Source organism: Lissotriton helveticus, chromosome 5_1 (assembly GCF_964261635.1).
Source record: "Lissotriton helveticus chromosome 5_1, aLisHel1.1, whole genome shotgun sequence".
Lineage (NCBI taxonomy): Eukaryota > Metazoa > Chordata > Amphibia > Caudata > Salamandridae > Lissotriton > Lissotriton helveticus.
Genome location: NC_136065.1, coordinates 282,709,602 through 282,725,324, shown reverse-complemented (window position 1 = coordinate 282,725,324; position 15,723 = coordinate 282,709,602). Strand labels below are relative to the sequence as shown.

The following is a 15,723-nucleotide window of genomic DNA, read 5'->3' as shown; positions in this document are numbered from 1 at the left end:
AGTCCCTATTATGATCCAATTCTGTTTTCATCTTTGCATTCCAGTACGTGTGGTGCTGAATATAGAAAAAGAAAGCAAAAGTACAGGGGGAGGACACTGTGCTCAGAAAATTCAGGTGTGAGAGCGCCACTTGTGACTGGCGGGGAAGTCTGAGATTGCTAGAGGTGAGCCATACTCTAAATAAAATGCACAATAATGGAACAAAATAAGCGTGCTACTTCTGTTGCACATGCAATTGACAGAACCGTTTTTAGCTATACATTCTGTCACTTGGAGGCGGAGCCCTGAAGCTACAATGGCATAAACAGGAATACAAGTACCATACTGCACAGGGGAAGAGCCAAACCAGATAAACTACCCAGGCATGGTTAACTTGGATCTCTGTATTAATCTCAGTGCTCATCAGCTGCTCTGGCAACTGACCTACCTCCTGTTAGAATGGGATGGGATCCCTGGCTGGCCAGGGCTTGCGCCAAAGTCAGTCAGAGACCACCACTTCCACATCAGGGCAAGGGAGTTACAAGCCAAGATAACCCCTGCTCACCCCCCTGGTAACGTAGCGCGAGCAGTAAGGCTAAACTCGGAGGCAATGTGAGTTAAGTGTTTGCGCATGCACCCCCAGCAACAACACCCAAGGCCCACCACAAAGGAAACTCCACACAAGGTTATGAATAAAAATAGCCTTTATATTACACCAAAACACATTAGATAAAAACATACACTTTTCAATGTGCCAACAGGCACGGGCAGAATTTACAGGGGATATGTACAAGACAGGGCCACATGGGCCACTGTCAGAAATCAGCACTTTTATAACTAGAAATACTGTTAGAAATAGCACGTTGTAGATCATAGAATAATAATCACTTTAGCACACAACCAGTAACTACTGGTACCAGGTAAGTACCACCTACGCAACCCTAACCACCTTAGGAAAAGGCCACGCAGGGAACCAGGACCTCACTAGCAACACCTGTACTAGGAGAAAACAACCACCTAAGTATCACAATACATGTAGGGGTATAGGCACATTACATATGATGCATCACAACACATTCAGAGGTGTAGGGAAGGAAAAAACATGATGCATAACATACATTCAGTGGTGTAAGAACAAGGCACATGACGCATAAAAACACATTCAGAGGTGCAGGGAAGGAACAGTTGCGCAGAAATCACATTGGCAAGTAAATCACAAGTTGCGCAAGGTGCACATAGGCACAACACCAGAACCGTCCCAAATGTCTGGGGGGCCTAAACGTGGCAGCTGCCCACTAAGTGCTGGGCAGCTGTGTACACTGATGAGGGGCCACGTTGGAGCCTCGCAGGCTCTGACCAACTGACTCTCCCCTGAGCCCCTCTAGACTCTACCAACAAGAAATGCCCCCTAGAGCCTCCGTGGCTCTAAACAATTACAATGTCCCCCTACGTTGGAGTCCCCCCCTCCGGGGACTCATGATTCAAAAATGCCTCTGAGCCTCTCTGGGCTCTAAAACTACGAAATGCCCCCTAGAGCCGCTCTGGGCTCCAAACAACTGTGGGCGGAGAGCCTCGCAGGGCTCAACAAATATGTCCCCAGGAGCCTCGGGGCTCCAAATCACCAAATGCCGCCTTGTTGGAATCCCTCACGGGGGACTCAAACTCGCAATTGCCCCCAGGAGCCTCGGGCTCGAAACAGAATGCAGCCTTGCCGGAGCCTCTCAGGCTCTGAAAGAGTGCCCCTGCCGTCGGAGTCCCGCTCGGGGGACTCGAGATAAGACTGTGCCTCCCTGAGGCACTCAGGATCACGCCCAGAGCTCCCCCCAGCCCGTGTCACTCACCGGGCTGTTCTCTCCGGGGACTCCGCTTCTCTCCCAGCGGCTTCACGAGAGCTCCCGCTCCTCGGGGCTCTCTCTGCACACTCCTCCCTCTCTCTCCGGGGCTCTCCCTCGCTCTTGGGAGCCCTAGGTTGGGGGGGAAGAGAAAAGACTCTGGCTTCTCTTCTCTGGCACAGAAGCACGGGGTGGGCTCCCGTCCGCTTCCTGCTTTTTCCTCTAGCGCTTCCTGGTCAGGCCCCGCCCCCGTCACCACGAGGGTTGCCTGACTTCCGGGATTTCCCGGATCGCGCGACGTTGCTGGTCGATCCCGGGCTTTCACACGGGGTGAGCTCCCGTCCAGGGAGCGGCAATTTCTCGGGGCAATGCCGGGTGGGCACCGGCTGTGAAAGATAAAGCGTCCCCAGGCGCTAACAGAAAATAAAGCGCTCTCAGGCGCTAGCAGCAAATAAAGCGCTCCCAAGCGCTGTAGGGGATAAGGAAAATGCTTTTGTATCAAAAAAGGGGGGGGAACAGGGGGCGGACAATTTTTACCGGGGTCCAATGTACACGTCCTATGACATGAAAACCAACAATTGATAGTACAAGGTTCCCCAACGTGATTAACTAAAGTAACTCAATAGAACCTCTCTCTTCTAGGGTGTGACAAAACAGGGAATGAAGTAATCCCTTTTCGGAATTTAGGGTGCCTCACACATACCAAAGGTTGAATGGCTGTTGTCATCCCACCCGATGAATGTCCAGTATCATCATTGGCACCCTGCTCCAACGGCAGGCTGGCGGTGCAATGCCCGTCGGGCAGCACAGGGTGCTGCACTTTCGCGGAGATCTTTTATTCCTTTTGCCAACGGGTGCATGTGTGTGAGGGACCTAAGAAGTGCAATAGTGAGCGTGAGTGAGGTTAAAACAGGTCAGTAGAGTCCAATAGGGGAACTTTTAATAACATGGCTCACTGCCTCATTAAAATGTGTGAAAAGGTGAGGGGTACTAAGGCGTGACGATTAGGGTAATCAAGCCTCATTCAACCCTCAGTCCAAGTGTGGTCGACATGTTTCATGCCCAAAAGGGCAATTCATCAGGACCAAAAGTGCTCATAAAATTGCTATAGGATTCCTCAATAATTAAGGAACCGGGTATACGACCTGGCTTGTGTCGCAGGATCAACCCTTCATTGAAACCCTCCCTGGGACTAGAGAAAGAAACAAAAAAAAGGGTACAGTCAATAGTTTGTTTGTTACTACAGACATTATTGCATGAAATCATGGCATGCAAGTGATTGAGTATTGAAGGGGGTCACAGCCCCGGTGAATTAATAACACTCAGAGAGGGTGAACAGAGATGCGGGACAAAATGAACTGCATTATGTCCTTTCAAAAAAGCCATCGGGAGTTATCAATTGGCATGCAGTATGTATGATCACAACATATATCGTGCGCCACACCAAAATGGGTGACACGTGTGTGTCATGCAGGCTTAAGGAGGTGTGTGTGTGCACATCCACAATATAACCTAATAAAGATGACCACTTAAACACACTAATTATTTCCAGCAGGGCATAGCACCCTCAGTGATCGCGATCGTACTGAATACCCCCAAACAATGGTGAATGGTAAACTGTGTGCAAGGGGATAGCGTTTGCGCGGAGCTCACCCGCAGTCCGTGGTCGGTGATCCCCCCGGCAGACCTGGAGGGGTCAGTGCTGGTTAGCTAGCACCTAAAGAAAAGAAAGCGAATCCCCGTTCGTCATAATGTTGAGGAGCGGTCAAGCTTACCATGAAATGGAGTCGCACGCGTCATAGGATCATGACGATCGTAAATCCAAAGCCTCGGGTGTGTTGCGTGTAAGGAAAACACGCCTTACCTGACTTGCCTCTGGCACAGGCTTCTAGTCACCTACCCCGCCCTCGTCGGTATGACCGCAGGAAAGCCGGTACAAGCGGTCCGTGTTTCCACCGCTAAACAAAGCGGAATGCGCGCGCACCATAGGGGGCGTGTCAGTCCAGCGTTGCTAGGACACGCAGCGCGTTGAAACATGGAAAGCAAGGACTACCAAACGTGTACCTGGCTCGTGGCATTCACGAGCCAGGTACACGTTTGGTAGTCCTTGCTTTCCATGTTTCAACGCGCTGCGTGTCCTAGCAACGCTGGACTGACACGCCCCCTATGGTGCGCGCGCATTCCGCTTTGTTTAGCGGTGGAAACACGGACCGCTTGTACCGGCTTTCCTGCGGTCATACCGACGAGGGCGGGGTAGGTGACTAGAAGCCTGTGCCAGAGGCAAGTCAGGTAAGGCGTGTTTTCCTTACACGCAACACACCCGAGGCTTTGGATTTACGATCGTCATGATCCTATGACGCGTGCGACTCCATTTCATGGTAAGCTTGACCGCTCCTCAACATTATGACGAACGGGGATTCGCTTTCTTTTCTTTAGGTGCTAGCTAACCAGCACTGACCCCTCCAGGTCTGCCGGGGGGATCACCGACCACGGACTGCGGGTGAGCTCCGCGCAAACGCTACCCCCTTGCACACAGTTTACCATTCACCATTGTTTGGGGGTATTCAGTACGATCGCGATCACTGAGGGTGCTATGCCCTGCTGGAAATAATTAGTGTGTTTAAGTGGTCATCTTTATTAGGTTATATTGTGGATGTGCACACACACACCTCCTTAAGCCTGCATGACACACACGTGTCACCCATTTTGGTGTGGCGCACGATATATGTTGTGATCATACATACTGCATGCCAATTGATAACTCCCGATGGCTTTTTTGAAAGGACATAATGCAGTTCATTTTGTCCCGCATCTCTGTTCACCCTCTCTGAGTGTTATTAATTCACCGGGGCTGTGACCCCCTTCAATACTCAATCACTTGCATGCCATGATTTCATGCAATAATGTCTGTAGTAACAAACAAACTATTGACTGTACCCTTTTTTTTGTTTCTTTCTCTAGTCCCAGGGAGGGTTTCAATGAAGGGTTGATCCTGCGACACAAGCCAGGTCGTATACCCGGTTCCTTAATTATTGAGGAATCCTATAGCAATTTTATGAGCACTTTTGGTCCTGATGAATTGCCCTTTTGGGCATGAAACATGTCGACCACACTTGGACTGAGGGTTGAATGAGGCTTGATTACCCTAATCGTCACGCCTTAGTACCCCTCACCTTTTCACACATTTTAATGAGGCAGTGAGCCATGTTATTAAAAGTTCCCCTATTGGACTCTACTGACCTGTTTTAACCTCACTCACGCTCACTACTGCACTTCTTAGGTCCCTCACACACATGCACCCGTTGGCAAAAGGAATAAAAGATCTCCGCGAAAGTGCAGCACCCTGTGCTGCCCGACGGGCATTGCACCGCCAGCCTGCCGTTGGAGCAGGGTGCCAATGATGATACTGGACATTCATCGGGTGGGATGACAACAGCCATTCAACCTTTGGTATGTGTGAGGCACCCTAAATTCCGAAAAGGGATTACTTCATTCCCTGTTTTGTCACACCCTAGAAGAGAGAGGTTCTATTGAGTTACTTTAGTTAATCACGTTGGGGAACCTTGTACTATCAATTGTTGTTTTTCATAAGGAAAATGCTCCCACGCGCTACAACAGCAAACAAAGCGCTATTAAGCGCTGGGGGCCAAAATAAAGCGCTCCCAGGCGCTAGTTGGCTCAAAAGACAGCAAAAGTCCTCCAGTAGGTGGGGGGGGCAAGGCTGGGCCCAGAGCCAGCTCACAGGGTTCTCCTAGGCAGGGAGGCAATCCCCATTGGTGGTCCTCCTGGCGCCCAGCAGCAGCAGCCCCCCTCAGATAGGATCCTGGAAGAGAACAGATTGTGAGGGGACACAGCCCCTTTTTATCTTACTAAATCCTTTGTCTGGCTTCAGGGTGAGGGGGCAAAACCAGTCGCAGCTGGTTTGTGAGCACTCTTGATGTGCTCAGCCGCTCACTCCATTCACTGGCAGGGCTAGGGTCGTTAGACGCACCACAGGGGGCGGAGCCAGCATTGTGTGGGGAAAGCCCAGCCCTAATCAGGACCCAGGTGCACCACTCCCTCACATCACACATGCTAATCTCAACACTCACCACCGGGCAGACCCATCATGACTCATGGAGCCTGGCACCCCAGCCAGCTCCAGCCAATCACACACCAGCACATTCACTGCACAGACAGGCACACTTCTAGAAGTGGCACTTCCATACTAGACACATACATGCCGCGTGCATCATTGCGCAGCATTCAATCACACGAGTCCGCACATACCAGACTCGAGCCTGCACACCCTACGCATCAGGAACTACCAGGGACACATACATTCCCCATGCATTCCTATGGGAGGGCAGGCCTATCTCACCACATGCACTCAGAGTGCGCACACACTTTCCACTGGGACACAGGGAAAGTGCGCAGAAACCAAAAATCACCATCACCAGGTCACCATTAAAAGCAAAACGTTTTAGGGGTGAACCTGCCAGAAGGGCCAAGTCCAACACAACCCCCTTCTAGCCAAAACGCAGGGGAGACCAATCACCACCGTGATGGACTTCCTTGCTTTAGGCGATAGAACACGGACGCGGGCCCGCAACTGCAGGGACACCCTCCGGTTCTACGCCACGGCGAACCCATGGGATTCCTTCCAAAACCACTGTCTGGAACAACTGGGCTACCCCACTGGTACTCCCAAGCTGTCCGCGGCCAGGCCCTGGGCCACCCAGGTGCCACTGGTCCTTGTCTATTTGCAGAGCGGGGGGTAGTAACCCCTGGCACATAGTAGCCATTCTCCACTCTTCCTGTCTGCAAGATAGGACTAGACTGCCACTGGTTCTCCAGTCTAGGGTCTACACCCTTAGGCGGACCAGGAGTCTCAGGGAAGGCTCTCCTCCCCCTACCTCTTCTTCTAGGGTTCCTCCACCTCCGACGAGGGGTACACTTAGAACACCATTCACCCAACCTAGGGTTTAACCCCTCAGGTTGCACCAGGGTCAGAGGTGGGCTTTCCCACCCTCTGCACCCCCTTCCAGAGGTCTGCACCCTCCCAACTGGAGAGGTTCCCCTGGAAGATGAACCGGTCAGGACGCTGCTTACAGACGTCCTACCCTTCAGGTCAGGCGGATTCTGAACCTGGCCTTCCAACCTCGGGTCTAGAACCTTTGGTGGAATAATTGCCTGGCACTCCAGGACTTCTGGGGATTCACACGCCATCCCCCTGAGGCTGACACATGACCCATGTGTCGTGTGACTGTCTGTCTGGCGCAGATCTGCCGTACCCTGTCCACCTGACAGTGCGTGAAGGTCCCCCAGAACAGAAGTGGCGCCACCCGGGTACCCCCAAGAAGATCTAGCCCAACTGGCTAGTCCCTGGTCCACTGGTGCATCCACTGGGAAACTCATCCCCCAATCACTCCTCACGCTGGACTCCTGTACCCTCCCTACCGGAGCGGTACTGCCAGACTCTAGAACCACAGGAGCTCTGTTTACAGACGCTCCAGGTCCTCTACTCACTAGGAGATCTTCTTCAAATGGACTAACAGGACAGCCTAGGTCCCCAACCTGGTGTTCCCTTAAGAAACCATCCAAATCCTGAGGCAGGGCTTTGTGTGTCTGGGGACCCTCGGTCACCCTCTTACTCCTGCTCCGCTGAGCCAGGCAGTAAGCCCCTACACCCTCCTCGCTATTGGGACCTAGCTGGGCTACACTGAGCCTCTTCCACCACGCTGGGCTGGAAGATACCTGAACCACTACTTTTGGAATCACTCCCTAATGACTCTAGAGAACCTCTGGCACTTTCCAATCTGTCTGCTTCCCTTGCAAGCTCCCAAGGATCAAGGGTCTCCAACCTCAACAGGTGTTGCTGCAACTCCGGCCAACAACGACTGAGCACCTGTTCCTTGAAAATAAGATCAAACAGTTTGTCAAAATCAGGTCCCGTGGGAACCTCTAACCACTCAAATCAAATCAAATCAAAAGGAAGCTTTATTCGGTTTCAGTTTCGAGAATCCATAAAAGCACATAAAAATATAAAACAGACATTACATAGCTTTCATTATTACATTAAATAAAACCCATTTCATAAATACAGAGAGAAACATAAAGAATTTCCACTAAAAACCAATGTAAAGGAAAATCAATTAATTGACAATCTAAAACGCAGTAGGCTCTTTAAAAAAGTTGTCACACTATACAGAGTAAAATCGTCCAACATTTGTAGTCTGAGTAGGGCAGGTCTACATTGTCTCAGTCCCCATTTTTTAAATAAACTGAGTATATACCTTCGCCTGATTGTGGTGTAAAATTTACAAAATAGGATGCAGTGTAACATAGATTGTTGAGATACATCGTCACAAGGACAGGGGGTCAAGGATCTAACCACTCAATCAGTGCACACTGACAGTCCCCTGCAAACTCCTCCCAAGACTGGTGGGACAGTTTCCTACTGTCCCTGAACTTCAACCTATACTCCTCTTCTGGGGAAACAGGTGCCAGACTATGGGAACTGGGGATGGGACTTCTTGCACTGGGCTCTATATAGCTGCCACCACTGGACTCAACCCTACCTGGGGAGTCCAGAAAATTAAAACTGCGCTCAGGGGACAATCTACCCTCCTGAGCTAATCTTCTCTCTGGCAAAGGCCCTCTCAGCCTCCGCCATCCTCTCCTGCACACCCAGCTGCGCTATCTCCTTGGCATTCTCTAACCTGAGCTTCTCCAAAGCCAGCTGGTGCTCCCTCTCTTCCCTCCTATCTTCCAACTCCTCTGGGGACAGGTACCGGGAAAGGGATGGGGCGCTGCCCCCTATACTGGACCCAGCAAGGGACTCCCTATCTATGGGGTCCTCGCTCTCTACTGGCGCCCATGTACTGTCATCTTCTCCCTCCTCTTCAGAATCTTCAGGGCTCTCCACAGACCCACCACCCTCATGGTGTGAGGCCCAGGCCATTTCCTCACGGCGTTCAAGATCCAATTAATCCTCTTGCCATCTTATCAGGCGGTCCCTAAGTCCGTTATAGTTTGACTCACCCCACCCTATGTCTCTCTCTTCACAGAACCTTACCAGCTCCCCTTTACTGTAGGTATCTAGAACACTGAAACCAAAAGTAGACTCAATTTTGGAGGACGTTCTAGAAAAAAGATGACACAGGGAACCTAGGGGTCTGAGCTTAACACAGGAGTACACAATTCACAAAGGTATTCAGCAAGTTCCCTATCCCAGAGAACTCACCCTCACTTGTCCAGTGCAACACACCATTCATCCACACACAACCCCCCCCTCGGACTGGTAAGGCAGTTTCTACCACCCCTGATTCCTCAACCTGACCACACGTGACACAGGTACCAACTCTGGGCGGAGGGTGGGGAACAAATGTACTGGACACAATTACACAATGATACCTTCAGGAGAGGAAATATGGAACTTAAAAAAAACAATAATCCCCAAAATGTGGTCATCTAAAATGGAGAGTTTTGTAGTGCGGCCAGTTGCCACTGTGGTACAACGCAAACACAAATCCGGATCCCTTCCGCTGCCAGCCAATGTTAGAAATGGGATCCCTGGCTGGACAGGGCTTGTCATCTTGTAGTTCTTGGGTGAACTACAACACAGTGGATTGTGACATCACTCTGTAGTTCAATGGAATCCCGCGAGAGTACGTGATACTCCGCCCCTATCTCCTTTATAAGCTTCCTGTGGGCAGCCATTTTTTGCCTTCCACCAAGCTCGGGTCCTGCGATGAGACAACGCCGGACAGGTTAGTGGCTCATTAGGATTTATTCTTGGCCTTTTTTCTTTTGGGGTGGCATAGACTGGTTCACCTATGGTTCTGGGATATGAGACCAGGCTTGGTCTGTCAAACTTTTGCTAGCCTAGATCTAAACCTGCTACAGTTTAGCTCCATCCTATTTAGGACACTCATATTTAGAGGAAAGCTTTTTACATTAAGTGATGGATCTTGGGAACCTGGGACTTTTATGGGCTCTGTGACTTATTCCACCCTTAGGATTTTTTGTGGCTCTGTGAAGCTTGACTGTTATAGGGGCTATATTATGTATTGGAGGGAGAGATAGAGTAGTACTGTCCACCCTTCCGTTCATTACCCCTTCCTTGCCTTCACAGAGCGGGGCCTCCTTTTTCCTGAGCTGGGTTCCAGGAGAGGTGAGGTACACTCCCTGTACTATTCAGGTGAGTAACATTAGTAAAATAAATTGGCTTAATTAGTAGAAGCCAGTGCCAGGTCTTCCCTGTCTTGATAGGACTCACTACAATTTATTTCTTGTTTCTTGTTAACAGATGTAAGAGACACCGTTTGGTACAGAGGAACACGATTTTGGACTATTTATGTATATCCTTTACAGATTGTCGTTACGTTCACTTTATGTATGCAGTAGCTAATGCTTAGAACTCTGGCCCTGAAGAAAGCCATGGGATCTTGTCCCTACCGGCTGAAACATGTTGGCCTTGTAAATGCAGTTATATGTTTAGACTGCTTCCTCTGCATTGTTCTTGTTTGTTTGAGGGAAAGGACAAATTACATTAGAGTTTTTCGCCTATTGATCCTTTTACCCCTTGTTTTTAACTCACACATCTTTTGATTTTTGCACTGCACTCGATCCCATCTTTATCATTTGTTCATGGGTACCTTAGCGATTGATGGTGCGACCCAATTGAGTAAGGGCGATGGATGGGTCTCATTGATCAAGAGACATACCACCCCATTTTTGGATGACCAAATGAGAACACTTGATCTACATACCTATTTGATGGGAATCCAACACATCTCTGTACGGGTCTTACCAACAATCTCAGTAGGTCCTTTGACAGGTTTGTCCTGGCACACATTCTGATATAGAGACTTATGTAGCTCTATTAGCGCCTAACTCACTTATGTAGGAGTTTTGCAGCAGCTCGGAGTACTTGAAGCTCCGTTATAGACCCCCGGTTATTTTGTTGTTAGGATTACAGTTAGGGGGATACGAACTGGGCAGGTCTTTAAATTTCCCTCAGATCCTTCTTCAATTGTTTGTGTTTTACTGGACAGGGCTTGCGCCAAAGTCAGTCAGAGACCACCACTTCCACGTCAGGGCAAGGGAGTTACACGCCAAGATAACCCCTGCTCACCCCCTTGGTAACGTAGCGCGAGCAGTAAGGCTAAACTCGGAGGCAATGTGAGTTAAGTGTTTGCGCATGCACCCCCAGCAACAACACCCAAGGCCCACCACAAAGGAAACTCCACACAAGGTTATGTATAAAAATAAAAAAATAAAAATAGCCTTTGTATTACACCAAAACACATTAGATAAAAACACACACTTTACAATGTGCCAACAGGCACGGGCAGAATTTACAGGGGATATGTACAAGACAGGGCCACATGGGCCACTGTCAGAAATCAGCACTTTTATAACTAAAAATACTGTTAGAAATAGCACGTTGTAGATCATAGAATAATAATCACTTTAGCACACAACCAGTAACTACTGGTACCAGGTAAGTACCACCTACGCAACGCTAACCACCTTAGGAAAAGGTCACGCAGGGAACCAGGACCTCACTAGCAACACCTGTACTAGGAGAAAACAACCACCTAAGTACCACAATACATGTAGGGGTATAGGCACATTACACATGATGCATCACAACACATTCAGAGGTGTAGGGAAGGAAAACACATGATGCATAACATACATTCAGTGGTGTAAGAACAAGGCACATGACGCATAAAAACACATTCAGAGGTGCAGGGAAGGAACAATTGCGCAGAAATCACATTGGCAAGTAAATCACAAGTTGCGCAAGGTGCACATAGGCACAACACCAGAACCGTCCCAAATGTCAGGGGGGCCTAAACGTGGCAGCTGGCCACTAAGTGCTGGGCAGCTGTGTACACTGACGAGGGGCCACGTTGGAGCCTCGCAGGCTCTGACCAACTGACTGTCCCCTGAGCCCCATTGGGCTCTACCAACAAGAAATGCCCCCTAGAGCCTCCGTGGCTCTAAACAATTACAATGTCCCCCTGCGTTGGAGTCCCCCCCTCCGGGGACTCGTGATTCAAAAATGCCCTTGAGCTTCTCTGGGCTCTAAAACTACGAAATGTCCCCTAGAGCCGCTCTGGGCTCCAAACAACTGTGGGCGGGGAGCCTCGCAGGGCTCAACAAATATGCCCCCAGGAGCCTCGGGGCTTCAAATCACCAAATGACGCCTTGTTGGAGTCCCTCACGGGGACTCAAACTCGCAATTGCCCCCAGGAGCCTCGGGGCTCGAAACAGAATGCAGCCTTGCCGGAGCCTCTCAGGCTCTGAAGGAGTGCCCCTGCCGTCGTAGTCCCGCTCGGGGGACTCGAGATAAGACTGTGCCTCCCTGAGGCACTCAGGATCACGCCCAGAGCTCCCACCAGCCTGTGTCACTCACCGGGCTGTTCTCTCCGGGACTCCGCTTCTCTCTCCGCTTCTCTCCCGGCGGCTTCACGAGAGCTCGCGCTCCTCAGGGCTCTCTCTGCACACTCCTCCCTCTCTCTCTCCGGGGCTCTCCCTCGCTCTTGGGAGCCCCGGGGGGGGAGAAAAGTCGCCGGCTTCTCTTCTCTGGCGCAGGAGCACGGGGTGAGCTCCCGTTCCCCTCCTGCTTTTTCCTCTAGCGTTTCCGGGTCAGGCCCTGCCCCCATCACCACGAGGGTTGCCTGAATTCCGGGATTTCCCGGATCGCGGCGAGGTTGCTGGTCGATCCGGGGCTTTCACACGGGGTGAGCTCCCGTCCAGGGAGCGGCAATTTCTCGGGGCAATGCCGGGTGGGCACCGGCTGTGAAAAATAAAGCGCCCCCAGGCGCTAACAGAAAATAAAGTGCTCTCAGGCGCTAGCAGCAAATAAAGCGCTCCCAAGCGCTGTAGGGGATAAGGAAAGCGCTCCCACGCGCTACAACAGCAAACAAAGCGCTATTAAGCGCTGGGGGCCAAAGTAAAGCGCTCCCAGGCGCTAGATGGCTCAAAAGACAGCAAAAGTCCTCCAGTAGGTGGGGGGGGGGCAAGGCTGGGCCCAGAGCCAGCTCACAGGGTCCTTCTAGGCAGGGAGGCAATCCCCAGTAGCGGTCCTCCTGGCGCCCAGCAGCAGCAGCCCCCCTCAGATAGGATCCTGGAAGAGAACAGATTGTGAGGGGACACAGCCCCTTTTTATCTTACTAAATCCTTTGTCTGGCTTCAGGGTGAGGGGGCAAAACCAGTCGCAGCTGGTTTGTGAGCACTCTTGATGTGCTCAGCCCCTTACTCCATTCACTGGCAGGGCTAGGGTCGTTAGACGCACCACAGGGTGCGGAGCCAGCATTGTGTGGGGAAAGCCCAGCCCTATTCATGACCCAGGTGCACCACTCCCTCACATCACACATGCTAATCTCAACACTTACCACCGGGCAGACCCATCATGACTCATGGAGCCTGGCACCCCAGCCAGCTCCAGCCAATCACACGCCAGCACGTTCACTGCACAGACAGACACACTTCTAGAAGTGGCACTTCCATACTAGACACATACACGCCGCATGCATCATTGCGCAGCATTCAATCACACGAGTCCGCACATACCAGACTCGAGCCTGCACACCCCACGCATCAGGAACTACCAGGGACACATACATTCCCCATGCATTCCTATGGGAGGGCAGGCCTATCTCACCACATGCACTCAGAGTGCGCACGCACTTTCCACTGGGACACAGGGAAAGTGCGCAGAAACCAAAAATCACCATCACCAGGTCACCATTAAAAGCAAAAAGTTTTAGGGGTGAACCTGCCAGAAGGGCCAAGTCCAACACCTCCCGAGCACCAGGAGCTTTACCTGCCGGGGTGGCTCCTTGTTTGACGTCACCGCCCGTGCCAAATGTCCGGGACGCTCACGAGCCGGTACTGTTGCTTCTTTCAGAGGACGACGCGATCCCTTTCTCCAGGCACTTCTGGCCTCCTCCAGACAGCTTGTCACCCGGTCCGGCGAAGCCGGCTCGCTTCTGCTCGGCCTGCAGTCCCTTCCAAATCACCGGCGAACGAAGAAAACACAAACAGCGAAAACAAACGGGCGGCACTTCCGCCACAGCAGCAGCGGCAGGGCGAGATGGGCGAAATGGGCGGAGCCTGCTAAGAGTGGCTGTGCGTTCACAATCAGGGGGCAGAAGGCAAGTCGGAATCGGGGGCGTGACTGGCGGGGAAGTCTGAGATTGCTAGAGGTGAGCCATACTCTAAATAAAATGCACAATAATGGAACAAAATAAGCATGCTACTTCTGTTGCACATGCAATTGACACTTCCGCCACAGCAGCAGTGGCAGGGCGAGATGGGCGGAGCCTGCTAAGAGTGGCCGCGCGTTCACAATCAGGGGGCAGAAGGCAAGTCGGAATCGGGGGCGTGTTTTTTGCGTTCTGAGTGACGGATGACGTCACAGGGCGAAAGAACGCAAAAAACACGCCCCCGAATCCGAAAGAGACGGGGCTTGATTGGAGTGACGCCCCTCTCATCCAATGGCTGGCCTCCGTTTAGGGAGCCAGCCAATGGAAGAGAGAGGCGGGTTCAAGCCCCATACTACATATCATTAAATCTCCCACCGGAGACTGCGCAAGCGCAGCCTTCGGTCCTCGACCTAAAAATTAAATAATGTTAGCAGATTAATAAAATACATAAAGAAGCAAACTGTAAAATTAAATATTTAAAAATGTTCTGTAAATGTGTAGGGATTAGAAAATGTAGGACATAAAATAGAACTGCTAACCTTAACTTTATTCTTTGGAGCAGCACAAGAACAGTAACCAACAAAAGAGAGCATGCATTAGGCACAAAAAAAGACAAAATTAAATGCTAGAGTTTTGCATATTGCTTCACCATTTAGAATTAAAAATCGAATTTAGAAGCGCACCCATCTTCCCATTAGAATTTAGATTCTCTAAATGTGTTTGTGAATTAAATAAAATATTTCATCAATTGTGTATTTGTTTCATGTAAACTTGTTTCTGTATGTTTGTGCATTCTTTTGAAATTCAAATGGTAGAAAAGAACTATGCTGGGATCCCAAGCTACCAGTAATAGCGGGGATCCCCAGATTCCAGTAATGACTGAGGGGGGCTCCTCAGATTCCATGAATGATTCAGCTAGGGTCCTCAGAAGCGAAAAGGTTAAGAACTACTTCCATGGACTATACCAATGTACCTGCTGGGTGTATGGCCATGTTTGCTGTGAAGTGCCATTAACATCTTGGCCTTCCACGAAAAGTGACTGTTTTCCATATTTCTGCCAAAGGTAGCTTGTGAGGTGGATCCCGACTTGATCTTTGAGGGGAAAGTGTTATTCTAAGCTGTTACTATGAGCATCACATCTAGTTTTAGAATTGCAATTATCATGACAGAGGCCCTGTAAGGAGTTTCTTCCATCTGTGACAAACAAGGACTTGAGAGGCAAAGTAGCGTCATTCCCATGAAAATGATTTTGGGATTCTCTCATGGGGGCCAGGCATTTGGAAAGCTGCACCAAGGACAGCCATTTATGAAAACCACTCTTCAATATGGAAATAAACCCTCTGAAGTGTTGGATAACTGGTCGTCTTTTTTGTTCTTACATGAACTCTCCACTGGGTGGTTCTTTATGCCTTAGTTGGGGGCTGGCTCTACAACGTTGGGTTTGTCTTCTCCACTGTGGCAGCCTAGTCTTTCTGGATGAGGGTCTTTTGCTTTTTGTGGTCTGGTGTTTTTGTACTTTTTTGGTGTTTCCGGCACTTGTTACCACCCCCTAGGGCCAGTGGCACTCTGTGAGTTCTGAGATCTTCCTTTATCAGAAGTTGCCTTTATCTTCTCTACATTTCTTGGAGTAATCCGGGTCCTACATGCCTGCTGGTTAACTGAGTGAAAAGGGTGGGGGTTTTACTTGATGTTAAAACCCTTTGTAACAC

At 50.4% G+C, this 15,723-nt stretch overlaps 1 protein-coding gene across 1 annotated transcript in view; it reads right to left on the bottom strand.

Annotated features, from left to right (window-relative positions):
- The window catches only part of LOC144754442 (F-box only protein 44-like), a 236,982-nt gene that overhangs the window by 181,351 nt on the left and 39,908 nt on the right, over window positions 1–15,723 (bottom strand). The gene's annotated exons all lie outside the window — the stretch shown is intronic.